Source organism: Rutilus rutilus, assembly GCF_951802725.1.
Source record: "Rutilus rutilus genome assembly, chromosome: 16".
Classification (NCBI taxonomy): Eukaryota; Metazoa; Chordata; class Actinopteri; order Cypriniformes; family Leuciscidae; genus Rutilus; species Rutilus rutilus.
This window is the reverse complement of record NC_140224.1, coordinates 17,049,135-17,071,938: the sequence shown is the minus strand read 5'-3', so window position 1 is coordinate 17,071,938 and position 22,804 is coordinate 17,049,135.

The window sequence follows — 22,804 nt, the reverse complement described above, 5'->3', positions numbered from 1 at the left end:
TCACTTTTATATTAGCGATTTAAAAGCACCCACTCGTGTCACACGTCGATTAACCGGTGGGAAAATATCCTCAGACACATACCTAATAAATGTATATTTAAATACAATATTGGCCTACCTGGTAAAAAGTTTTATATACAATTTTGATGTCCTTTTGGACACAAGAGGGCAGTATAGCCCTATGTTTGCTTTTTTGTTGAACCAAATAGCACTAAATAGCCTGTTTTTAACTTTTTCATTCTTCTTGAATTGCAAAAACAGAATAAAATGGGTTTAGTTGTGATATTTGTATACTTTTATATAGAAATAAATGGTATATAATTACATTTTAGAAGATTTTTAGTGTTTCCTTTTTGGACATTAATCCCTCGCCATAGCAAAACCGTTTGAGATATTTATTATCCATTCACAACTTAGCATATTTAATGTAGTTTCATCATGTTGAAAAAGTTTGGTACGAATAAAATAAATAGTTTAAGAGGAGTGGCTAAAAATTCAGAGGCTGATTTTGCAAAAAAATTCACATTCAGACCAAAATATCTGACTTCCTGATGGCCAGAGCTATTGAATGTAAATTAGAAAGTTGTCCGGCTTGATGAGAACAATATAAAAACTATTTTTTCTTTACTGTAGTTAAAACTAACCCCCCCACTTTTGTCTAAAGCATGTTGAAAGTGACACACTTCCTGCTGCCAGTTGGTGGCGCTATAACTTTGACTCACAATAGCTACATCCATCTGATCGGCCTCTTACCACGAACACACTGCTGAAGTTTCATCAAGATCAGTTAATGTATGCAGAAGTTATTCCACTTCCGTGTTTCTCTTTTCTCGCCATAAATTCGATTCCTCGCCACAGCCAAACCGTTCGAGATATCAAAAATCCGTCCGCAATTTAGCATCCTCAAAGTCTTGACTACATGCACACCGAGTTTGAAGGGGACACGGTGAATTTTCTAGGAGGAGTATTTCACATTCCACAGCAAGCGTTTTCCAAATAACCCATAATAGCCGACTTCCTGTTGGGCTGGCGTAAAACTTGACCGGGGTAAAGTTGTTCGGCCCGATGAGATCTATATGTGTACCGAGTTTCATATTAATTCATGCGAGCGTGTTTGATATATGGATCAAGTTTTAGAACCCCGTTCAAGGGGGCGCTGTTGAGCCCCCCAGCCACGCCCGGGTACCAGCTTCAGCCCGGCCCTGATGGCCGTGGGTTCTGACCTGTGTGCAAAGTTTCAAGAGTTTTTGAGCACGTTAAGGACCCCAAAAGCCCCTGAAACCTTGATTAACAATATAAAAGCAATAGTCAAATCCCCCCCTCCCCTCACACACACACAGACACAGAGAGAGGGAGAGAAAATTCTTCAGAAAATCCACATTCAAACCAAAATATCTCTCTTCCTGTTGGTCGGAGATGGTTCATGTAAATTAGAAAGTTGTCCGTCTTGATGAGAACAATACACATACCAAGTTTTGTGATTCTAGGAAAAACTAAACCCCCATTTTTGACTAAAGGTGGCGCTACTGAGCCATTCCACCACCCCCGTTTCTGAAACTTTGCACATGTCTACTGGCTAATAAATGTGATGTGTCTGTTGAGTTTCATGCAATTTCAAGTATGTTAAGAGTCTCAAAAGCATCAAAAAAGAATATTAAAGTTTGATGCGTTGCCACGGCAACAGTATCTAAGATATCAATAATCCTTTCACAGGTTTACATCTGCCGTGTGTCTACATTGTACACATAAAGTTTGAAGCAAATCGGGTAAAAATAAGACACTGATTTCAAAGCATTTTGAAAGTGATGTACTTCCTGCTGCCTGTTGGTGGCGCTATAACTTTGACTCACAATAGTCACATCTGTGCGATCGGCCTCTTACAACGAACACACTGCTGAAGTTTCATCAAGATCAGTTAATGTATGCAGAAGTTATAACACACTTCCTGTTTCATTTTTTCGCCATAAATTCGTTTCATCGCCACGGCCAAACCGTTCGAGATATCAAAATTCCGTCCGCAATTTAGCATCCTCAATGTCTTGACTTCATGCACACCGAGTTTGGAGGCGAATCGATGAATTCCCTAGGAGGAGTACATTAAATTCCACAGCATGCGTTTCCAAACAACGCTAAATAGCCAACTTCCTGTTTGGCTGGCGTAAAACTTAGAGCACGAAAGTTGTTCGGCCGGATGAGATCTATATGTGTACCGAGTTTCATATTATTATATGCAAGCGTGTTTGATTTATGGACACGTGTTCGGATCCCGTTCCAGGGGGCGCTGTCGAGCCCCCCTGCCACGCCCGGGTACCAGCTTCAGTCCGGCCCTGATGGCCGCGGGTTCTGACGTGTGTGCAAAATTTCAAGAGTTTTCGAGCATGTTAAGAGCCCCAAAAGTGCCCGAAAGGTTGACAAAATAATAATAATAATAATAATAATAATAAATATAGCTGCGAGCAGCGATTGCGGGCCCAAGCCGGTGGCACCGCCACCCCGGTGCCTTTAGTTACCTAAAGGCACCGGGGATGGCGGTGCCACCGGCTTTGGCCCTCCATCGCTGCTCGCAGCTATATTTATATATATATATATATATATATATATACACACTAGGCTTGGGCGGTATTCGAATTTTGAAACCGTCAAACCGCCTCCCTATTTTACCGGGGTATACGGTATTACCGTGACTAATTAAAAATTATGACATAATGGACTCAGACGGCGTCACCAAACTGTTGGCTTGTGCCTATACCGTTCAGAAACTGAATGCCAGATCGGGCAAAAAAACAACAAAAAAATCAAGCCCAACCCCTGCACGTTGTGTGAGTCAGGCCGACGGCATTAACTGTTATTATGAGCCCGAGCCCAACCATTATTCAACATATCTGTGTGCGTGCAACAAGCAAGAAGTGCAATCCGGTGACGCGTGTCCATTGATTTTTATTAATAAAACTTTTCTGCAAAGATGGAAGTTGACGATCGCCATCTCTGTAGTGAACGAACATATAGAGAGAAATGCACATCATTACACAATCAGAGAGTGGCCTTTTTCTTTTCGTTTTGAATTGTTTCGTTTAAAGAAATTGACGATCGGCATCTCCGTAGTGAACGCTAGAGAAATGCACATCATGGATTACAGAGAGTAGGCTAGTCTATTTATTTTCGTTTTGAATGGTTTCGTTTACTGAAATTGACGATCGCATCTCCGTATGAACGCGCCTAGAGAGAAATGCACATTGTGGATTACTTAGCCTAATCAGTGAGTAGCCTATTTCTTTCGTTTTGAATTGTTTCGTTTAAAGAAATTGACGATCGCCATCTCCGCATGAACGCGCCTAGAGAGAAATGCACATCGTGGATTACTTAGCCTAATCAGTGAGTAGCCAATTTCTTTCGTTTTGAATTGTTTCGTTTAAAGAAATTGACGCTCGCCATCTCTGTAGTGAACGCTATAGAGAGAAATGCACACCATTGATTAATCAGACTATATTTCTTTTCGTTTTGAATTGTTTCGTTTAATGAAATTAACGATCGTATCTCTGTATGAACGAGAGAAATGCACATCATGGATTACTTAGCCTAATCAGTGAGTTGCCTATTTCTTTCGTTTTTAATTCTTTCGTTTAAAGAAATTTCAAGCTTTATTTATTTGTCATGTCTGTGAGGCATAGCCTTTTTTATGAGATTTCAATGCAAGTGACAGCGGCATGCCCATCATGTCATGATTATATTAAATCCAGGCATATTGGATGATGAAAATTTTATAAAAATTTAGATACAATTTATACAAAACGAAATTCGTTTTAAAGAGGCCTTTTACAAAACTAAATTTATTGAAATGGTCAAATCGTCTGACTCCCGATGCATCCCATCTTATTTGTGCTGTTCACTTTTCATAATCAACAAAGATGGAAAAAATAACATTATAATATTTTAACAAATACGAAACTTAATGCGCTTATGTATCCTGGCAGCAGTGAGTGGGCGGTTGTTTCGGAGATGCAACGTTAGAGGTGTTTACCGGTCACCTTTTTATTGCACAATTTACAAATTGCCTCGTCAGTATTTACCGCCTCTCCCTTCATATTCGGTTGGAACCAGAAATATTGCCAAACTGCAACCACACATAAGCATTTTTTAGGCAATAAATAAATTATATATATTATAGGCTATATAAGTGCCGGTAATGACGGTATTGAAACTGATACCGGTGCTATTTTAAGATCCCGCGGTATCCGATATTACCGTAATACCGCCCAACCCTAATACACACACACACACACACACACACACATATATATATATGTATATAAATATCTATATATATACACACACACACACACACACACACATATATATATATATATATATATATATATATATATATAAATATAAGACAGAAAATTTGACTTGTCTTACCTTATTCTGATTTTATGATACACCCAAAATATTCCACAACAAATCCTTTAAATTTAATGTAAAAATAAAAACGAAAGTAAGCAGTGTTGGTCTCACGTAACCCTCTCATTAGAATCAAAATGTTTCAATATTTGCGATGTATTTGGATGCTAAACTATTCTTTATTATAGGCTTTGTACTTCACTCGTGTTCCAATATCGATGGAAAAAAATCATCCTCTTCACACGCGCAAAAATGTTCTTGGAAACATCACAGTGGAGCTCTGCTTACTGTGAATGGTACAGATTGTACTACTGACTATTTAAACAGAGCAGTGTAATTCGTTTATGTTAGGTTGACTATTTTTATTATTATATTGTATTAGGGCTATAATGAACAGGCTGCGATGTCAAGATTGCAATTCTGGAATGTGTGTGTGTGTGTGACGCGGTTGCGGTTGAACAGTGGACACAAAAACATAAATAAAATGTTTTAGTTAATTCCTACATCCATAGGAATAAATTGAAAATGCTCGCTCTACTCCGCACCATTATCAATGTCTGTGCGGACGTCTGTATTTTACTAGTATATAGTATACTATAGTTAGCGATTTAAAAGCGCTCAGTGGTGTCACACGTCGATTAACCGGTGGGAAAATGTTATCACAGTCACATCCCTAATATATTTATATATAAATACAATAGGCCTACCTGAAAGATAATTTTACTTGCCCGACCAGAGTATAGCCTGATTAGAACGTCAATAACAAAAAAATAACTTGGGAATCACTAAAACGAGAGATTATTCTAATTTCATTACATTCATTTTAAGTTGCAATCATCAGTTAATAATAAATGTATTACTGATCAATGGTAACAAGGTTGCACTGCTGAGGCTCATGCTGCTTCTCCAGGAGAATTGTAAACAAATGAGCACAGCACACAAAAAAGCAACCCAGTTAACAACATACTGACTATAAAAATTACAAATATGGAGTTTTTATATATTTTATAACATATGATAGAGTTAAGCAACCTCACTTGACGAGTAGGCAACTATTTCCTGAATACAATCACGATTGAAACTGTGACATTGATTTCATACAACAGGTTAATAAACAGTTACAATTAAGTCACTTACATTTTAGATGCAATATTGACTGTTTTTGTTCTGTTTCAGCAGCAAAAATAGTTAAACAAAGATCACAGCAACTTGTTTTCTCATTACTGAATGATTCAGCATTTTGAAACGAATCGCTTGACTCAAAGATTCAATGGTCAATCCATAAACATCTGTCTCAATCATGAATGACTCAGTCATTGGAACGAATCATTTGAACGAATGAATCAATGACTCGCTCATTAAGATGGTCGCCTGGCGACACCTAATGGCGGTTTAGTGTTATGTTTAAAAGTATCATTCTTTCCAACGTGCACCATTATCAATGTCCGTGCGGACGTCCGTTTTTTTACTTTCACTTTTATATTAGCGATTTAAAAGCACCCACTCGTGTCACACGTCGATTAACCGGTGGGAAAATATCCTCAGACACATACCTAATAAATGTATATTTAAATACAATATTGGCCTACCTGGTAAAAAGTTTTATATACTATTTTGATGTCCTTTTGGACACAAGAGGGCAGTATAGCCCTATGTTTGCTTTTTTGTTGAACCAAATAGCACTAAATAGCCTGTTTTTAACTTTTTCATTCTTCTTGAATTGCAAAAACAGAATAAAATGGGTTTAGTTGTGATATTTGTATACTTTTATATAGAAATAAATGGTATATAATTACATTTTTAGAAGATTTTTAGTGTTTCCTTTTTGGACATTAATCCCTCGCCATAGCAAAACCGTTTGAGATATTTATTATCCATTCACAACTTAGCATATTTAATGTAGTTTCATCATGTTGAAAAAGTTTGGTACGAATAAAATAAATAGTTTAAGAGGAGTGGCTAAAAATTCAGAGGCTGATTTTGCAAAAAAATTCACATTCAGACCAAAATATCTGACTTCCTGATGGCCAGAGCTATTGAATGTAAATTAGAAAGTTGTCCGGCTTGATGAGAACAATATAAAAACTATTTTTTCTTTACTGTAGTTAAAACTAACCCCCCCACTTTTGTCTAAAGCATGTTGAAAGTGACACACTTCCTGCTGCCAGTTGGTGGCGCTATAACTTTGACTCACAATAGCTACATCCATCTGATCGGCCTCTTACCACGAACACACTGCTGAAGTTTCATCAAGATCAGTTAATGTATGCAGAAGTTATTCCACTTCCGTGTTTCTCTTTTCTCGCCATAAATTCGATTCCTCGCCACAGCCAAACCGTTCGAGATATCAAAAATCCGTCCGCAATTTAGCATCCTCAAAGTCTTGACTACATGCACACCGAGTTTGAAGGGGACACGGTGAATTTTCTAGGAGGAGTATTTCACATTCCACAGCAAGCGTTTTCCAAACAACCCATAATAGCCGACTTCCTGTTGGGCTGGCGTAAAACTTGACCGGGGTAAAGTTGTTCGGCCCGATGAGATCTATATGTGTACCGAGTTTCATATTAATTCATGCGAGCGTGTTTGATACATGGATCAAGTTTTAGAACCCCGTTCAAGGGGGCGCTGTTGAGCCCCCCAGCCACGCCCGGGTACCAGCTTCAGCCCGGCCCTGATGGCCGTGGGTTTTGACCTGTGTGCAAAGTTTCAAGAGTTTTTGAGCACGTTAAGGACCCCAAAAGCCCCTGAAACCTTGATTAACAATATAAAAGCAAGAGTCAAATCCCCCCCTCCCCTCACACACACACAGACACAGAGAGAGGGAGAGAAAATTCTTCAGAAAATCCACATTCAAACCAAAATATCTCTCTTCCTGTTGGTCAGAGATGGTTCATGTAAATTAGAAAGTTGTCCGTCTTGATGAGAACAATACACATACCAAGTTTTGTGATTCTAGGAAAAACTAAGCCCCCATTTTTGACTAAAGGTGGCGCTACTGAGCCATTCCACCACGCCCGTTTCTGAAACTTTGCACATGTCTACTGGCTAATAAATGTGATGTGTCTGTTGAGTTTCATGCAATTTCAAGTATGTTAAGAGTCTCAAAAGCATCAAAAAAGAATATTAAAGTTTGATGCGTTGCCACGGTAACAGTATCTAAGATATCAATAATCCTTTCACAGGTCTACATCTGCCGTGTGTTTACATTATACACATAAAGTTTGAAGCAAATCGGGTAAAAATAAGAGGGTGATTTCAAAGCATTTTGAAAGGGACACACTTCCTGCTGCCAGTTGGTGGCGCTATAACTTTGACTCACAATAGTCACATCAATGTGATCGGCCTCTGACCACGAACACACTGCTGAAGTTTTATCAAGATCAGTCAATGTATGCAGAAGTTATAATACACTTCCTGTGTCCCATTATTCGCCATAAATTCGTTTCCTCGCCTCGGCCAAACCTTTCGAGATATCAAAAATCCGTCCGCAATTTATCATCCTCAATGTCTTGACTTCATGCACACCGAGTTTGGAGGCGAATGGATGCATTTCCTAGGAGGAGTACATCAAATTCCACAGCATGCGTTTTCCAAACAACCCATAATAGCCGACTTCCTGTTGGGCTGGCGTAAAACTTAGAGCACGAAAGTTGTTCAGCCCAATAAGATCTATATGTGTACCGAGTTTCATATTAATTCATGCAAGAGTGTTTGGTATATGGACCAAGTTTTCGGACCGCACTCGGACCCCATTCAAGGGGGCGCTGTCGAGCCCCCCTGCCACGCCCAGGTACCATCTTCAGCCCGGCCCTAATGGCCGCAGCTTCTGACCTGTGTGCAAAGTTTCATGAGTTTTTGAGCACGTTAAAGGCCCCAAAAGTCCCCGAACCCTTGAAGAACAATAATAATAATAATAATAATAATAATCCTAACGAAAACAATAGGGCCTTCGCCCTTTCAGGGCTTGGGCCCTAATAAATAATCCTACCGGAAACAATAGGGCCTTCGCCCTTTCAGGGCTTGGGCCCTAATAATCCTACCGGAAACAATAGGGCCTTCGCCCTTTCAGGGCTTGGGCCCTAATAATAATCCTACCGAAAACAATAGGGCCTTCGCCCTTTCAGGGCTTGGGCCCTAATAATAATAATCCTAACGAAAACAATAGGGCCTTCGCCCTTTCAGGGCTTGGGCCCTAATAATAATAATCCTAACGAAAACAATAGGGCCTTCGCCCTTTCAGGGCTTGGGCCCTAATAATCCTAACGAAAACAATAGGGCCTTCGCCCCTTCAGGGCTTGGGCCCTAATAATCCTAACGAAAACAATAGGGCCTTCGCCCTTTCAGGGCTTGGGCCCTAATAATAAAATATAGCTGCGAGCAGCGATTGCGGGCCCAAGCCGGTGGCACCGCCACCCTGGTGCCTTTAGTTACACTAAAGCCACCGGGGTGGCGGTGTCACCGGTTTGGGCCCTCCATCGCTGCTCGCAGCTATATTTATTTATTTATATATTATATATATATATATATATATATATATATATATATATATATAAATATAAATATCTATCTATCTATCTATCTATATATATATATATATATATATATATATATGTATATAAATATCTATCTATCTATCTATCTATCTATCTATCTATCTATCTATCTACCGTAAATCCTCTAATAAAGGCCCGGGCCTTTATTTTACTCAAGCGCATCGCGGCCCAGGCCTTTATTGGAAGGAGGCCATAATTAGAGACAGGCCTTTATTTGTATTTGAGCAAAATGGACTACCAGTAGAATGAATAAAAACGAGATTTTGTGTCTATTTTAACCTATAAAATACTAGGTTAATTTATTGAAAACGTACAGTTAGTTACCATATAACATTATGGTATGCATACAGAACATTAACAACAAATAAATATAATATAAATAATATTTTTTGTGAAAAGCAATGACTCATTTTGAAACAGTATTTGTTCCAGCAGTAGTAACGTTAGCTCCACAACAGCACGCATCTGTGCATTCATTGATTTCATTCATTCATTCACACACTAGAAACGCGTGTCTTTTTGCGTGTAACTTACAGACACTATTGCGATTAGAACAAAGCAAATAGAACTGACCTATTTCTCAGCTGGATCCGTTGCTCCTCGAAATAATACTTCCAAGCACTTCTGAGGTAAATTTTCCAGGATTATTATTACTTAGATAGATGTGTGTTATCCAGCTGATTGTGGGTGTTCAGGTTTGCGTGGATCGCCTTAGATTATTTGCATTTGAATAACGCGCGCTCTCCGTAATTAAGAGATCAAAGTCAACAGAGTATTTTGAAACTCGTTTGCACTTAAGAAAAAAAGCGAGCCTATCGCGCCAGTGCGATTGTCGATCCCAGGGGGTTAAAAAAATAGATTTTCGCCAAAAATCCTCTTTGGCTCCGCAGCTGCCATGGTAAACAACATTAGCCTACCGGTGACTGAATTCTCACGTGCGAGTCAAGAGCGAAGTGATTGACATAACCAGGCTACCATAGCTATGGCTTGGATTCATTAGCAAACATTGCCCCCCTGTGGTATTTGCATGTTACTATCACAAGCATAATGTTGTGGCCTGCCCAGAAAAACGTTGTATCCAATAATAGCCCCGGCCACTATTAGAGACCGGCCTTTATTTACCTCCGCCAACAGCGAGACCGGCCAATGTTAGAGACCCGGCCACTAATGGAATACAGGCCACTATTAGAGGATTTACGGTATCTATCTATCTATCTATCTATCTATCTATCTATCTATCTATCTATCTATCTATATATGTATACACACACACACACACACACACACACATATACATATACATATATATATATATATACACACGTGTATATATATATATATATATATATATATATATATATATATGACAGAAAATATTACTTGTCTTACCTTATTCTGATTTTATGATACTCAAAATATTCCACAACAAATCCTTTAAATTTAATGTAAAAATAAAAACGAAAGTAAGCAGTGTTGGTCTCACGTAACCCTCTCATTAGAATCAAAATGTTTCAATATTTGCGATGTATTTGGATGCTAAACTATTCTTTATTATAGGCTTTGTACTTCACTCGTGTTCCAATATCGATGGAAAAAATCATCCTCTTCACGCGCGCAAAAATGTGCTTGGAAACATCACAGTGGAGCTCTGCTTACTGTAAATGGTACAAATTGTACTACTGACTATTTAAACAGAGCAGTGTAATTCGTTTATGTTAGGTTGACTATTTTTATTATTATATTGTATTAGGGCTATAATGAACAGGCTGCGATGTCAAGATTGCAATTCTGGAATGTGTGTGTGTGTGTGACGCGGTTGCGGTTGAAAAGTGGACACAAAAACATAAATAAAATGTTTTAGTTAATTCCTACATCCATAGGAATAAATTGAAAATGCTCGCTCTACTCCACACCATTATCAATGTCTGTGCGGACGTCTGTATTTTACTAGTATATAGTATACTATAGTTAGCGATTTAAAAGCGCTCAGCGGTGTCACACGTCGATTAACCGGTGGGAAAATTGTATCACAGTCACATCCCTAATATATTTATATATAAATACAATAGGCCTACCTGAAAGAGAATTTTACTTGCCCGACCAGAGTATAGCCTGATTAGAACGTCAATAACAAAAAAAATAACTTGGGAATCACTAAAACGAGAGATTATTCTAATTTCATTACATTCATTTTAAGTTGCAATCAGCAGTTAATAATAAATGTATTACTGATCAATGGTAACAAGGTTGCACTGCTGAGGCTCATGCTGCTTCTCCAGGAGAATTGTAAACAAATGAGCGCAGCACACAAAAAAGCAACCCAGTTAACAACATACTGACTATAAAAATTACAAATATGGAGTTTTTATATATTTTATAACATATGATAGAGTTAAGCAACCTCACTTGACGAGTAGGCAACTATTTCCTGAATACAATCACGATTGAAACTGTGACATTGATTTCATACAACAGGTTAATAAACAGTTACAATTAAGTCACTTACATTTTAGATGCAATATTGACTGTTTTTGTTCTGTTTCAGCAGCAAAAATAGTTAAACAAAGATCACAGCAACTTGTTTTCTCATTACTGAATGATTCAGCATTTTGAAACGAATCGCTTGACTCAAAGATTCAATGGTCAATCCATAAACATCTGTCTCAATCATGAATGACTCAGTCATTGGAATGAATCGTTTGAACGAATGAATCAATGACTCGCTCATTAAGATGGTCGCCTGGCGACACCTAATGGCGGTTTAGTGTTATGTTTAAAAGTATCATTCTTTCCAACGTGCACCATTATCAATGTCCGTGCGGACGTCCGTTTTTTTACTTTCACTTTTATATTAGCGATTTAAAAGCACCCGCTCGTGTCACACGTCGCTTAACCGATGGGAAAATATCCTCACAGTCATATACCTAATAAATTTATATTTAAATACAATAGGCCTACCTAGTAAAACGTTTTATATACTATTTTGATATCCTTTTGGACACAAGAGGGCAGTATAGCCCTATGTTTGCTTTTTTGTTGAAACAAATAGCACTAAATAGCCTGTTTTTAACTTTTTCATACTTTTTGAATTGCAAAAACAGAATAAAATAGGTTTAGTTCTAATATTTGTATAATTTTATATAAAAATAAATGGTGTATAATTAAATTTTAAGAATATATGAGATGTTTTCTGATTCCTTTTTTGACATTATTTTAATCCCTCGCCATGTCAAAACCGTTTGAAATATTTAATATCCGTTCACAATTTAGCATGTTTAATGTATTTTCATCGTGTTAAAAAAGTTTGGTGTGAATAAAAAAAAAAACACTTAGCAGGAGTGGGTAAAAAGCAGAGGCTGAATTTGCAAATAAATCCACATTCAAACCAAAATATCTGACTTCCTATTGGTCGAAGCTAATAACTGTATATTAGAAAGTTGTCCGGCTCGATGAGACCAATGTACGTACTGATTTTTAAAACTGTGGGTAAAACTAACCCCCCCACTTTTGTCAAAAGCATTTTGAAAGTGACACACTTCCTGCTGCCAGTTGGTGGCGCTATAACTTTGACTCACAATAGTTACATCCATCTGATCGGCCTCTTACCACGAACACACTGGTGAAGTTTCATCAAGATCCGTTAATGTATGCAGAAGTTATACCACTTCGTGTTTCTCTTTTCTCGCCATAAATTCGTTTCCTCGCCACGGCCAAACCGTTCGAGATATCAAAAATCCGTCCGCAATTTAGAATCCTCAATGTCTTGATTTCATGCACACCGAGTTTGGTGGGGATTGGATGAATTCTCTAGGAGGAGTACTTCGCATTCCACAGCAAGCGTTCTCCAAACAACCCATAATTGCCGACTTCCTGTTGGGCTGGCGTAAAACTTAGAGCACGAAAGTTGTTCAGCCCGATGTGATCTATATGTGTACCGAGTTTCATATCATTACATGCAAGTGTGTTTGATTTATGGACAAGTGTTCGGATCCCATTCCAGGGGGCGCTGTTGAGCCCCCCTGCCACACCCGGGTACCAGCTTCAGCCCAGCCCTGATGGCCGAGGGTTCTGACCTGTGTGCAAAGTTTCAAGAGTTTTCGAGCACGTTAAAGGCCCCAAAAGCCCCTGAAACCTTGAAAAACAGGAATTTTAAACAAATCTCACTCAAAAGACAAATCCCCCCACCCCTCACACACACAGAGACGCAGAGGCAGAGAGAGAGAGAGAGGGAGAGAATTCTACAAAAAATCACATTCAAACCAAAATATCTCACTTCCTGTTGGTCACAGCTTATGACTATAAATTAGAAAGTTGTCCGGCTTGATGAGAACAATATACATAACGATTTTTGTGACTCTACTTAAAACTAAGCCCCCATTTTTGACTAAAGGTGGCGCTACTGAGCCCCTCACCACGCCCGTTTCTGAAACTTTGCACATGTCTACCGGCTAATAAATGTGATGTGTCTGTCGAGTTTCATCCAATTTCAAGTATGTTAAGAGTCTCAAAAGCATCTGAAAAGAATATTAAAGTTTGATGCGTTGCCACGGCAACAGTATTTAAGATATCAATAAACCTTTCACAGGTCTACATCTGCCGTGTGTCTACATTATACACATAAAGTTTGAAGCAAATCGGGTAAAAATAAGAGGGTGATTTCAAAGCATTTTGAAAGTGACACACTTCCTGCTGCCAGTTGGTGGCGCTATAACTTTGACTCACAATAGTCACATCCATGTGATCGGCCTCTTACAACGAACACACTGCGGAAGTTTCATCAAGATCAGTTAATGTATGCAGAAGTTATAACACACTTCCTGTTTATCTTTTCTCGCTATAAATTCGTTTCATCGCCACGGCCAAACCGTTCGAGATATCAAAAATCCGTCCGCAATTTAGCATCCTCAATGTCTTGACTTCATGCTGACCGAGTTTGGTGTGGATCGGATCAATTCCCTAGGAGGAGTACATTAAATTCCACAGCATGCGTTTTTCAAACAACCCATAATAGCTGACTTCCTGTTGGGCAGAGCTAATAACTTAGAGCGCGAAAGTTGTTCGGCCCGATGAGATCTATATGTGTACCGAGTTTCATACTAATACGTTCTTGTATGTGTCCAAGATTTAAGATTGTGTTCTAGGGGGCGCTGTTGAGCCCCCCTGCCACGCCCGGGTACCAGCTTCAGCCCGGCCCTAATGGCCGCGGGTTCTGACCTGCGTGCAAAGTTTCATGAGTTTTTGAGCACGTTAAAGGCCCCAAAAGCCCCCGAACCCTTGAAGAACAATAATAATAATAATAAATATAGCTGCGAGCAGCGATGGCGGGCCCAAGCCGGTGGCACCGCCACCCTGGTGCCTTTAGTTACACTAAAGCCACCGGGGTGGCGGTGTCACCGGCTTGGGCCCTCCATCGCTGCTCGCAGCTATATTTATATATATATATATATATATATATATATATATATATACAGATGGTGGACAACCAGAATGAGACTTTTACCGCCGCCGTTCCCGCGGCGGCAAAATTGGGATGTGTATTTGCTGCCTTTTACCGCTGAGTGGCGCTGTAATCACAGACTTTGAAAAGTATCCGTTTATTCTCTTTATGACGTAATCTGCCGCGGCAGTAATCTGAGCTGAGGTCACAGATAAATTCAAGATAAATATTGTGGTTAAACGAATTCAAATTAATTAAATTTAAACAAAGTAGACACGTTAAAATTGTGTGCCCAGTTTTTCTATAATTTAGAAAGGCTATGTGTCAATAGGTTACTTGTCATTTACTTACATAAAATTAAAACATTTTCAGGACTTGAAGTTAGCCTACTAACCGATGTTAGTCGGTTTAAGCATTCTTTGTTATATTCAGGCTTACATGTTGTTATGATTATCAATTGAATTATTTAATAAATAATCAACCACAATGCCTATTACTGCCGCAGCAAAAATAAACCAGTCGAATTTCAAAGTCGTTCGCGAAATGACTAGGCTATACCAGGTGGCGCAAGTGACAGGGCAAAACAGCAGCAACTGCGGCATTTTAAAAGGTACGTTTCCTATCTGTTTATTAAAAAAAAAAAAAAAAAAAAACTGTTTTCATTATTTGAACAAAAATGAGACTGATTGAATATGTAAAAATATAAACAAACAAAGCAGAGAATAAAACAAACTTTTAGGGAAAAAAATATAGGCCTATTATGCTACAACAGAATTGGTTAACATTAACGAAAGCAAAATATGTAAAAATACATTTAAAACAAAATAAAACAAAACAAATCCGAATTCAAATCGGTTCAAATACCGAACAAACAGTAGTAGACCTAGGCTATTCAGACGATAGCTCTGTGATCAGTGCATTAACAATAGCCTCTCGGAGCTTCAAACGATCTGAGATCGAATCTCAGTGTAGCTGGCAGTGTTTATGTTTTTCCGTTCTTGATGCTTAAATATGCATCTGTTTATTAAAGCCAATCATCTTGCTTAATTATCAATTGTACATTACAACATACATTTGCAACATTCCAGGTGTGCCGCTGCAAAGACGACACTGATGAATCTGATGAAGGAAGACAGTCAGCCGATTGCACCAGAAAATGAAGATGATGAAGCTCGTCTTTAATCTGCTAAATTATTTTTTTTTGTGTGTGTGAATCATTCACGAGAATTCAATTCTGTTTTTCAAAACAGATCGAACAAATCAGAAAAATACTTTCAATACAGTATTACTTTACATAAACAATGAAAATGTAAAAGAAAAAGAAAATTAATTAAGTTTGAAAACCCATCGCACATTTCAAGGTATGAATAAAGTGTCGGGACAGTTTATTTATTTAAACAGGGTTGCATCGATAGAGTTTATTCCCTTTGTGATGCAAAATAAGAAACACAATCTTATTCTTGCAACATTTTAAATGTCTATTGTCAAAGAAATTCCAGCTAAATTAAAAAATTAAAACGGTACAAAACGAAAAAAGTTCAAAGCAACAAATTAAGAACAGGCGTTTTTCTTTGCCTCTCTCGCGCTGGATATTTTTTTACTAAGTTTGGTCTCCCTCACTGCGCGCGGCGGGTCTTTCTCGAAATTAAGCATTAATAATACAGCTGATAATACTGTATATGTCGCTGTGTGTCATCCACACAAATCACGAAAGAAAAAACTGTAACAAATAGCTTTTGTTCCTTCATAGATAAAGCATGCCTTGCTGAATTCACCTTACAATAAAACGAGGTGGGTCGCGAATTAAAGAGCTCTGTATGCTAAATTGAAATTGTGTGTGGAAAACCTTTAAATACAATCAATAAAACTACAATATATAATTTAATAAGATATAGGGCCTACTGTACATAGGCTATGGACTTTTGGAGATTTTGAGATTAATCCTTAAAAGAATGTTGCCTTTGCCTGCTCATCAGGCTGGCTCCGACACTCTCCATATGAAAGACGGAACATTAACACCTCTGTCCTGCACCCCCACGATAAAGCAACTATTGCCTTCTCCAAACCCCCCACAGGCTAGCGGAGTTTGCAAAACAAAACAAAGAGTTCGCCACTCGTCGTGGTGTGCCAAAACACTTAATTTTAAACTTCAATATTTCATTCAAAACAATCTCAAAACGCGTTGTGACATTTTTTTTTTAAAGCAGTAGCCTAGCCTATATAGATTAAGGGCATTGAAACCAGGATCTTAACTAAAACGCGTTCCGAGTAATCTCTCAAAAATTATGCCACACTACTCCATGTATTTTTTTTTTAAGGACTGCTTTTGAAATCACTATAAATTACTATGCTAATTGTATCGCTCACGAGAGCTCTTCATTTATCTAATTCCTCAATAGAATAGTAAAAATATTCCGCGTCATTGCTCCTAATATCGCCTCTATTTTTAACTTTTGATTCTATTTTTTCAGTTCTAAAATTTATTCTATCTTTGGTTCTATCCTGTTGTAGCCTAATAGGCCTATTTATATAGCCTGTATGAAAAATATGCCTATTAGGCTTAGGGTTTTTTATTTAACCCACTTACATTTTAAAATGCGGCAATTGCTGCTGTTTTGCACAATGTCCCTTTGCGCCACCTGGCGGTCATTTCGGGAACGACTTTGAAATGCGGCTGGTTTATTTTCGCCGCGGTGATTTCGCCGCGGCAGCTGGCGCGGCGGTAATAGGCATTTTGGTTGTCCACCATCTGTATATATATATATATATATATATATATATATATATATATATATATATATATATGTAACAAAAAAAATATAATATATACATTATATATGTAACAAAAAATAAATAAATAAATATAAATATATATATATATATATATATATATATATATATGGCGAGGCGAGGAACGGGCAGAGAAGAGCGAACGTTTTTGGACATTCATCATATTGCATTGGTTTTCATTTCTTGTCCTCAAACCAAGCACTAATCTGTTTATTTTTAAGTCACACATTCTCCATTGATTAAAAAAGACAATCAAATGTATTTTTTAATGGTAGTATTATTTTATACAGAAATAAATTATTTATAATTCAGATGAGAATAAAGTTAGTGTTAATTAAAATTGTAAGGAAAACAAATATATTGATCTAAAATCTACCATCATTTGCTGCAAATAGGTTGACTATTTATATTTATTATTATATTTTATTACGGCTGTAATGAACCGGCTGCGATGTCAAGATTGCAATGCTGGAATGCACAGTGTGTGTGTGTGTGTGTGTGTGTGTGTGTGTGTGTGTGTGTGTGTGTGTGTGTGTGTGTGTGTGTGTGTGTGTGTGTGAGGCGTGGGCGCGATCGAACAGTGGAAACATAAAAACATAGGCTACTCCGTCAGTTTGTTCATACAGGACATCATTTAAACTGCACTGTGTTTACTTAGGGTGTATTCACACCTGCCTTGTTTGGTTCGATTGAATCGAACTCTAGTTCGTTTCCCCCCTTGGTGCGGACCTTTTGGGCAGGTGTGAATACAGCAATCGAACTCGGGTGCGGACCAAACAATCGAACCGAGACCCAGCTGAAGAGGTGGTCTCGGTACGGTTCCAAACGAACTCTGGTACGGTTCATTTACGGTGTGAACATGAACCGACCCAACTGCAGAAAACTGCGTCTTTTTATTTGACTGCTCTTATGAGGATACTTAACAAAACTGACATTTTGGCATAATGGTGTCTTATTATACAGACATCCAAAGTCTCCCGGAAGTTCCGGCAGTCTCCCGCATGTCGATAGAAGCGCATGAATGCCCGCAAATCATTTAAAATCTCCGGAAATCTAGAGCGAGCGAGCAAGAGTGCGCGCACGGCAGAGAGAGGGAGCGAGAGACCTTGCGTGTGTGTGCCAGCTAGTGTGCCTCACGAAGCGCATGTAAGGACCCAAGCAATCAATTGTCAGTGCGGGCGGGCTTTTATCTATACTACCATAGTTTCTTCATATTGCGTTTGTAAAGAATAACACCAAATCAGTAAAATAACAAATAGGCGATTACATTACGAAATATCTCCTGCTTTTTTTTTTTTTTTTGCTTTTTTTTGCACTTCCTGCTTTTCCCTGCTTGAGAATTCCTGTCCAATGAATGGACGACCTTAGCACACGTGTGGTTTTGTTTACACATTTTGGTTCACTTGTAAAAAGAGCAGTGTGAAAACGAACCGTACCAAACAAAAAAAATCAACATTCTATTTGGTCCGGACCAAAGCAAGTGAACTATCGGACTTTCCTGGTGTGAATACACCCTTATATTTATGTACACTCGCAATAAAACACAACATTGTGCTTTTGTAAAAAAACATTCAAGCAATCCCACCCCCGAAATGGCGCTATTTTTTAAATGAAACTAAAATGCTCACGGCTGCATGGGCAATAACACGTCTACAGCGAGGAACGAGCAGAACAGAGTGAATGTTTTTTAGGATGTCCGTATTTCACTTTCGCTCATCATATACTCACCCTCATGTTGTTTTAATCCTTTATGAATTTCTTTCTTCTGCTGAACAGAAAGGAAGATATTTAGGAGAATGTCAGTAACCAGACAGTTTCTGATCCCATTGACTTCCATAGTAGGAAAAAAATGTATACTATGGAAGTCAATGAGACCAGAAACTGTCTGGTTACTGACATTCTTCTAAATATCTTCCTTTCTGTTCAGCAGAAGAAAGAAATTAATAAAGGATTGAAACAACATGAGGGTGAGTATATGATGACAGAATTTTCAATTTAAAGTGGAGTATCCCTTTAAGTTAGCGATTTAAAAGCCCCCGCCGCGGTGTCACACATCAATTAACCAGTGGGAAAAAATTCTCAGTCACATCGCTATTATATTTATATATAAATACAATATACAATGGGCCTACCTGATTTTGAACACAAGAGGGCAGTATAGCCCTATGTATGACTTTTTTTTTTTTTACTAAATAGCGCATTCTGGCTGATTTTAAACTTGTACATAATTCTTGAATTGAAAAAAACTGAATAAACCCAAAACTAGTTCTGTTTCGGTTTAGTTCTGATATTTGTATAATTTTATATAAAAATAAATGGTGTATAATTAAATTTTAAGAAGATATGAGATGTTTTCTGATTCCTTTTTTGACATTATTTTAATCCCTCGCCATGTCAAAACCGTTTGAAATATTTAATATCCGTTCACAATTTAGCATCTTTAATGTATTTTCATCGTGTTAAAAAAGTTTGGTGTGAATAAAAAAAAAAACACTTAGCAGGAGTGGGTAAAAAGCAGAGGCTGAATTTGCAAATAAATTCACATTCAAACCAAAATATCTGACTTCCTATTGGTCGAAGCTAATAACTGTATATTAGAAAGTTGTCCGGCTCGATGAGACCAATGTACGTACTGATTTTTAAAACTGTGGGTAAAACTAACCCCCCCACTTTTGTCAAAAGCATTTTGAAAGTGACACACTTCCTGCTGCCAGTTGGTGGCGCTATAACTTTGACTCACAATAGTTACATCCATCTGATCGGCCTCTTACCACGAACACACTGGTGAAGTTTCATCAAGATCAGTTAATGTATGCAGAAGTTATACCACTTCGTGTTTCTCTTTTCTCGTTTCTCGTGTTTCTAGATCCAAGATGGCGGCGCGAGTACATCGCGAGGCTCGCGGTCTCTCCAGATTCTGTAATTTAGCAGTATTTTTCTTGCTCATTTCGGGTCTGTTCGTCCAGAACAGTTGTGCCTTAACATCGTACACCCAAGGTGAGCTTTTGGATATTGGTTTGCGAATTTCCGACAGTTTTATGGACAACCTTCGACTCCTTCCTGAGATCGCCAGATCACCCGAGGCTATGCACTCTGCCCGGCCGGGCGGAAGTGCTCGCAGGCGCCGGCGAGATCGTAAACAAAGGCGGGGGAAGCGCGGAGGACTAAGAGCTAAGCTAAAGCTAACACCACACCGGCTCTCTTTACCCAGCATTTTCCTTGCCAATGTACGGTCGCTGTTGAACAAAATGGAGGAGATTCGACTCAACATCACATACAGCAAGAGACTTTTGAACTGTAATGTTCTAATTTTCACGGAAACATGGTTAAACAGCGGAATACCGGACAACGCTATTGAGCTAGCGGGACGCCATACATTCCGGGCGGATAGAACATTACATGGCTCCGGTAAGACCAGAGGTGGTGGATTGTGCATTTACATTAACAAAGCTTGGTGCACAAACTCTGCTATTGTTGGGAGACATTGTTCAGCTAACCTTGAGTTTCTCATGGTTAAATGTAGACCGTTTTATCTACCGCGGGAGTTCACTTCCACTATTATAACTGCAGCCTATATTCCCCCGGATGCTGATGCCAAGTTTGCTATGAAAGAACTTCACGCAGCCATCAGTAAACAACAGACCGTTCACCCGGAAGCTGCGTTTATTGTTGCGGGTGATTTTAATCATTCAAACTTAAAGTCAGTGCTACCGAAATTTCACCAGCATGTTTCCTGTCACACCAGAGGAAACAAAACCTTAGACCATGTTTACACAAACATGGCTGAAGCTTACGTCGCGACACCCCTCCCCCACTTGGGACAGTCAGATCACCTTTCTTTGTTCCTCACCCCCAAATATGCACCTCTGATCAATCGCGTGAAGCCATCAGTGAAGACCATCAAGGTGTGGCCTGCGGGGGCAGATTTCTCACTCCAGGAAAGGTTTCTACACACAGACTGGAGTATGTTTGCTTCTCAAGCCACCAGTGGCTCTCACACGGACATTGACTGCTACACCTCCTCTGTACTGGATTATATTAATACCACCATTGACAGTGTTACAACCCAGAAGCAGATCACCACATACCCAAATCAGAAGCCATGGATGAACAGGGAAGTGCGACTCCTATTGAAGACACGCAATACTGCCTTCAGATCAGGAGATGCACAAGCCTATAGCACATCCAGAGCAAATCTGAAAAGGGGCATCAAAGAGGCCAAGCACTGCTACAAGCTTAAGATAGAGGGACACTTTTCCAACGCTGACCCTCGGCGCATGTGGCAGGGCATTCAGGCCATCAGTGACTACAAACCCTCTCACTCCACCCCCGCAGCCACTGATGTCAACTTCCTGAACGAGCTAAATGACTTTTATGCTCGCTTTGAAAGAGACAACAGAGAAACTGCCACCAAGCTCAAATCCTCAGCTGACCACCCACCGATCACACTCTCCTCCACAGATGTCTGCAATGCACTGAGCAGGATCAGCGCGCACAAGGCTGCTGGACCAGACAACATCCCTGGACGCGTACTCAGGGCATGTGCGGAGCAGCTCGCTGGGGTTTTTACAGACATTTTCAACCTGTCTCTTGCCCAAGCAACTGTACCAACATGCTTTAAATGCACTTCCATTGTGCCAGTGCCAAAACACTCCAGCCCGAAGTGCCTTAATGACTACCGCCCTGTAGCACTCACACCCATCGTAATGAAGTGCTTTGAGCGGCTGGTCCTGGCACACCTAAAAGACTCTCTACCATCCACATTGGACTCACACCAGTTTGCCTACCGTAGCAATAGGAGCACAGAGGATGCAGTCTCCATGGCACTGCACTCTGTGCTCACACATCTGGACAATAAGAACACTTATGCACGCATGCTGTTTGTTGACTTCAGCTCAGCATTCAACACTGTCATCCCAACTAAGTTAATAGCCAAACTTGGAGACCTGGGCTTCAACACCTCCATGTGCAACTGGATTTTGGACTTCTTGACCAACAGACCCCAGAATGTTCGATCAGGCTCCAACTGCTCCACATCCATCACACTCAACACTGGTGTACCACAGGGCTGTGTGCTAAGCCCGTTCCTCTACTCCCTCTTCACCTCCGACTGCAAGCCTGTGTACGGATCTAATTCCATCGTCAAGTTTGCGGACGACACTACGGTGATTGGTCTCATCAGCAACAACGATGAGACTGCCTATAGGGAGGAGATCAAGCACCTGGCCACATGGTGCACCGAAAATAACCAGCTCCTCAACACCACCAAAACGAAGGAGCTCATCGTGGACTTCAGGAAAGTGTCAAGAGGCACACACGACACCATCCACATCAATGGAATGGCTGTTGAGCGTGTCTCCAGTTTCAAGTTCCTGGGGACCCACATCTCGGCGGACATGACCTGGACAACCAACACCTCCAGCCTGGTCAAGAAGGCTCACCAGCGCCTCTTCTTCCTGAGGACACTGAGGAAGAATCAGCTTTCCTCCACTATCCTGGTGAACTTCTATCGCTGTGCAATAGAAAGCATCCTGACCAACTGTGCTACAGTGTGGTATGGGAGCTGTTCTGTTGCAGAGCGCAAGGCACTGCAGCGGGTGGTGAAAACCGCCCAGCGCATCAC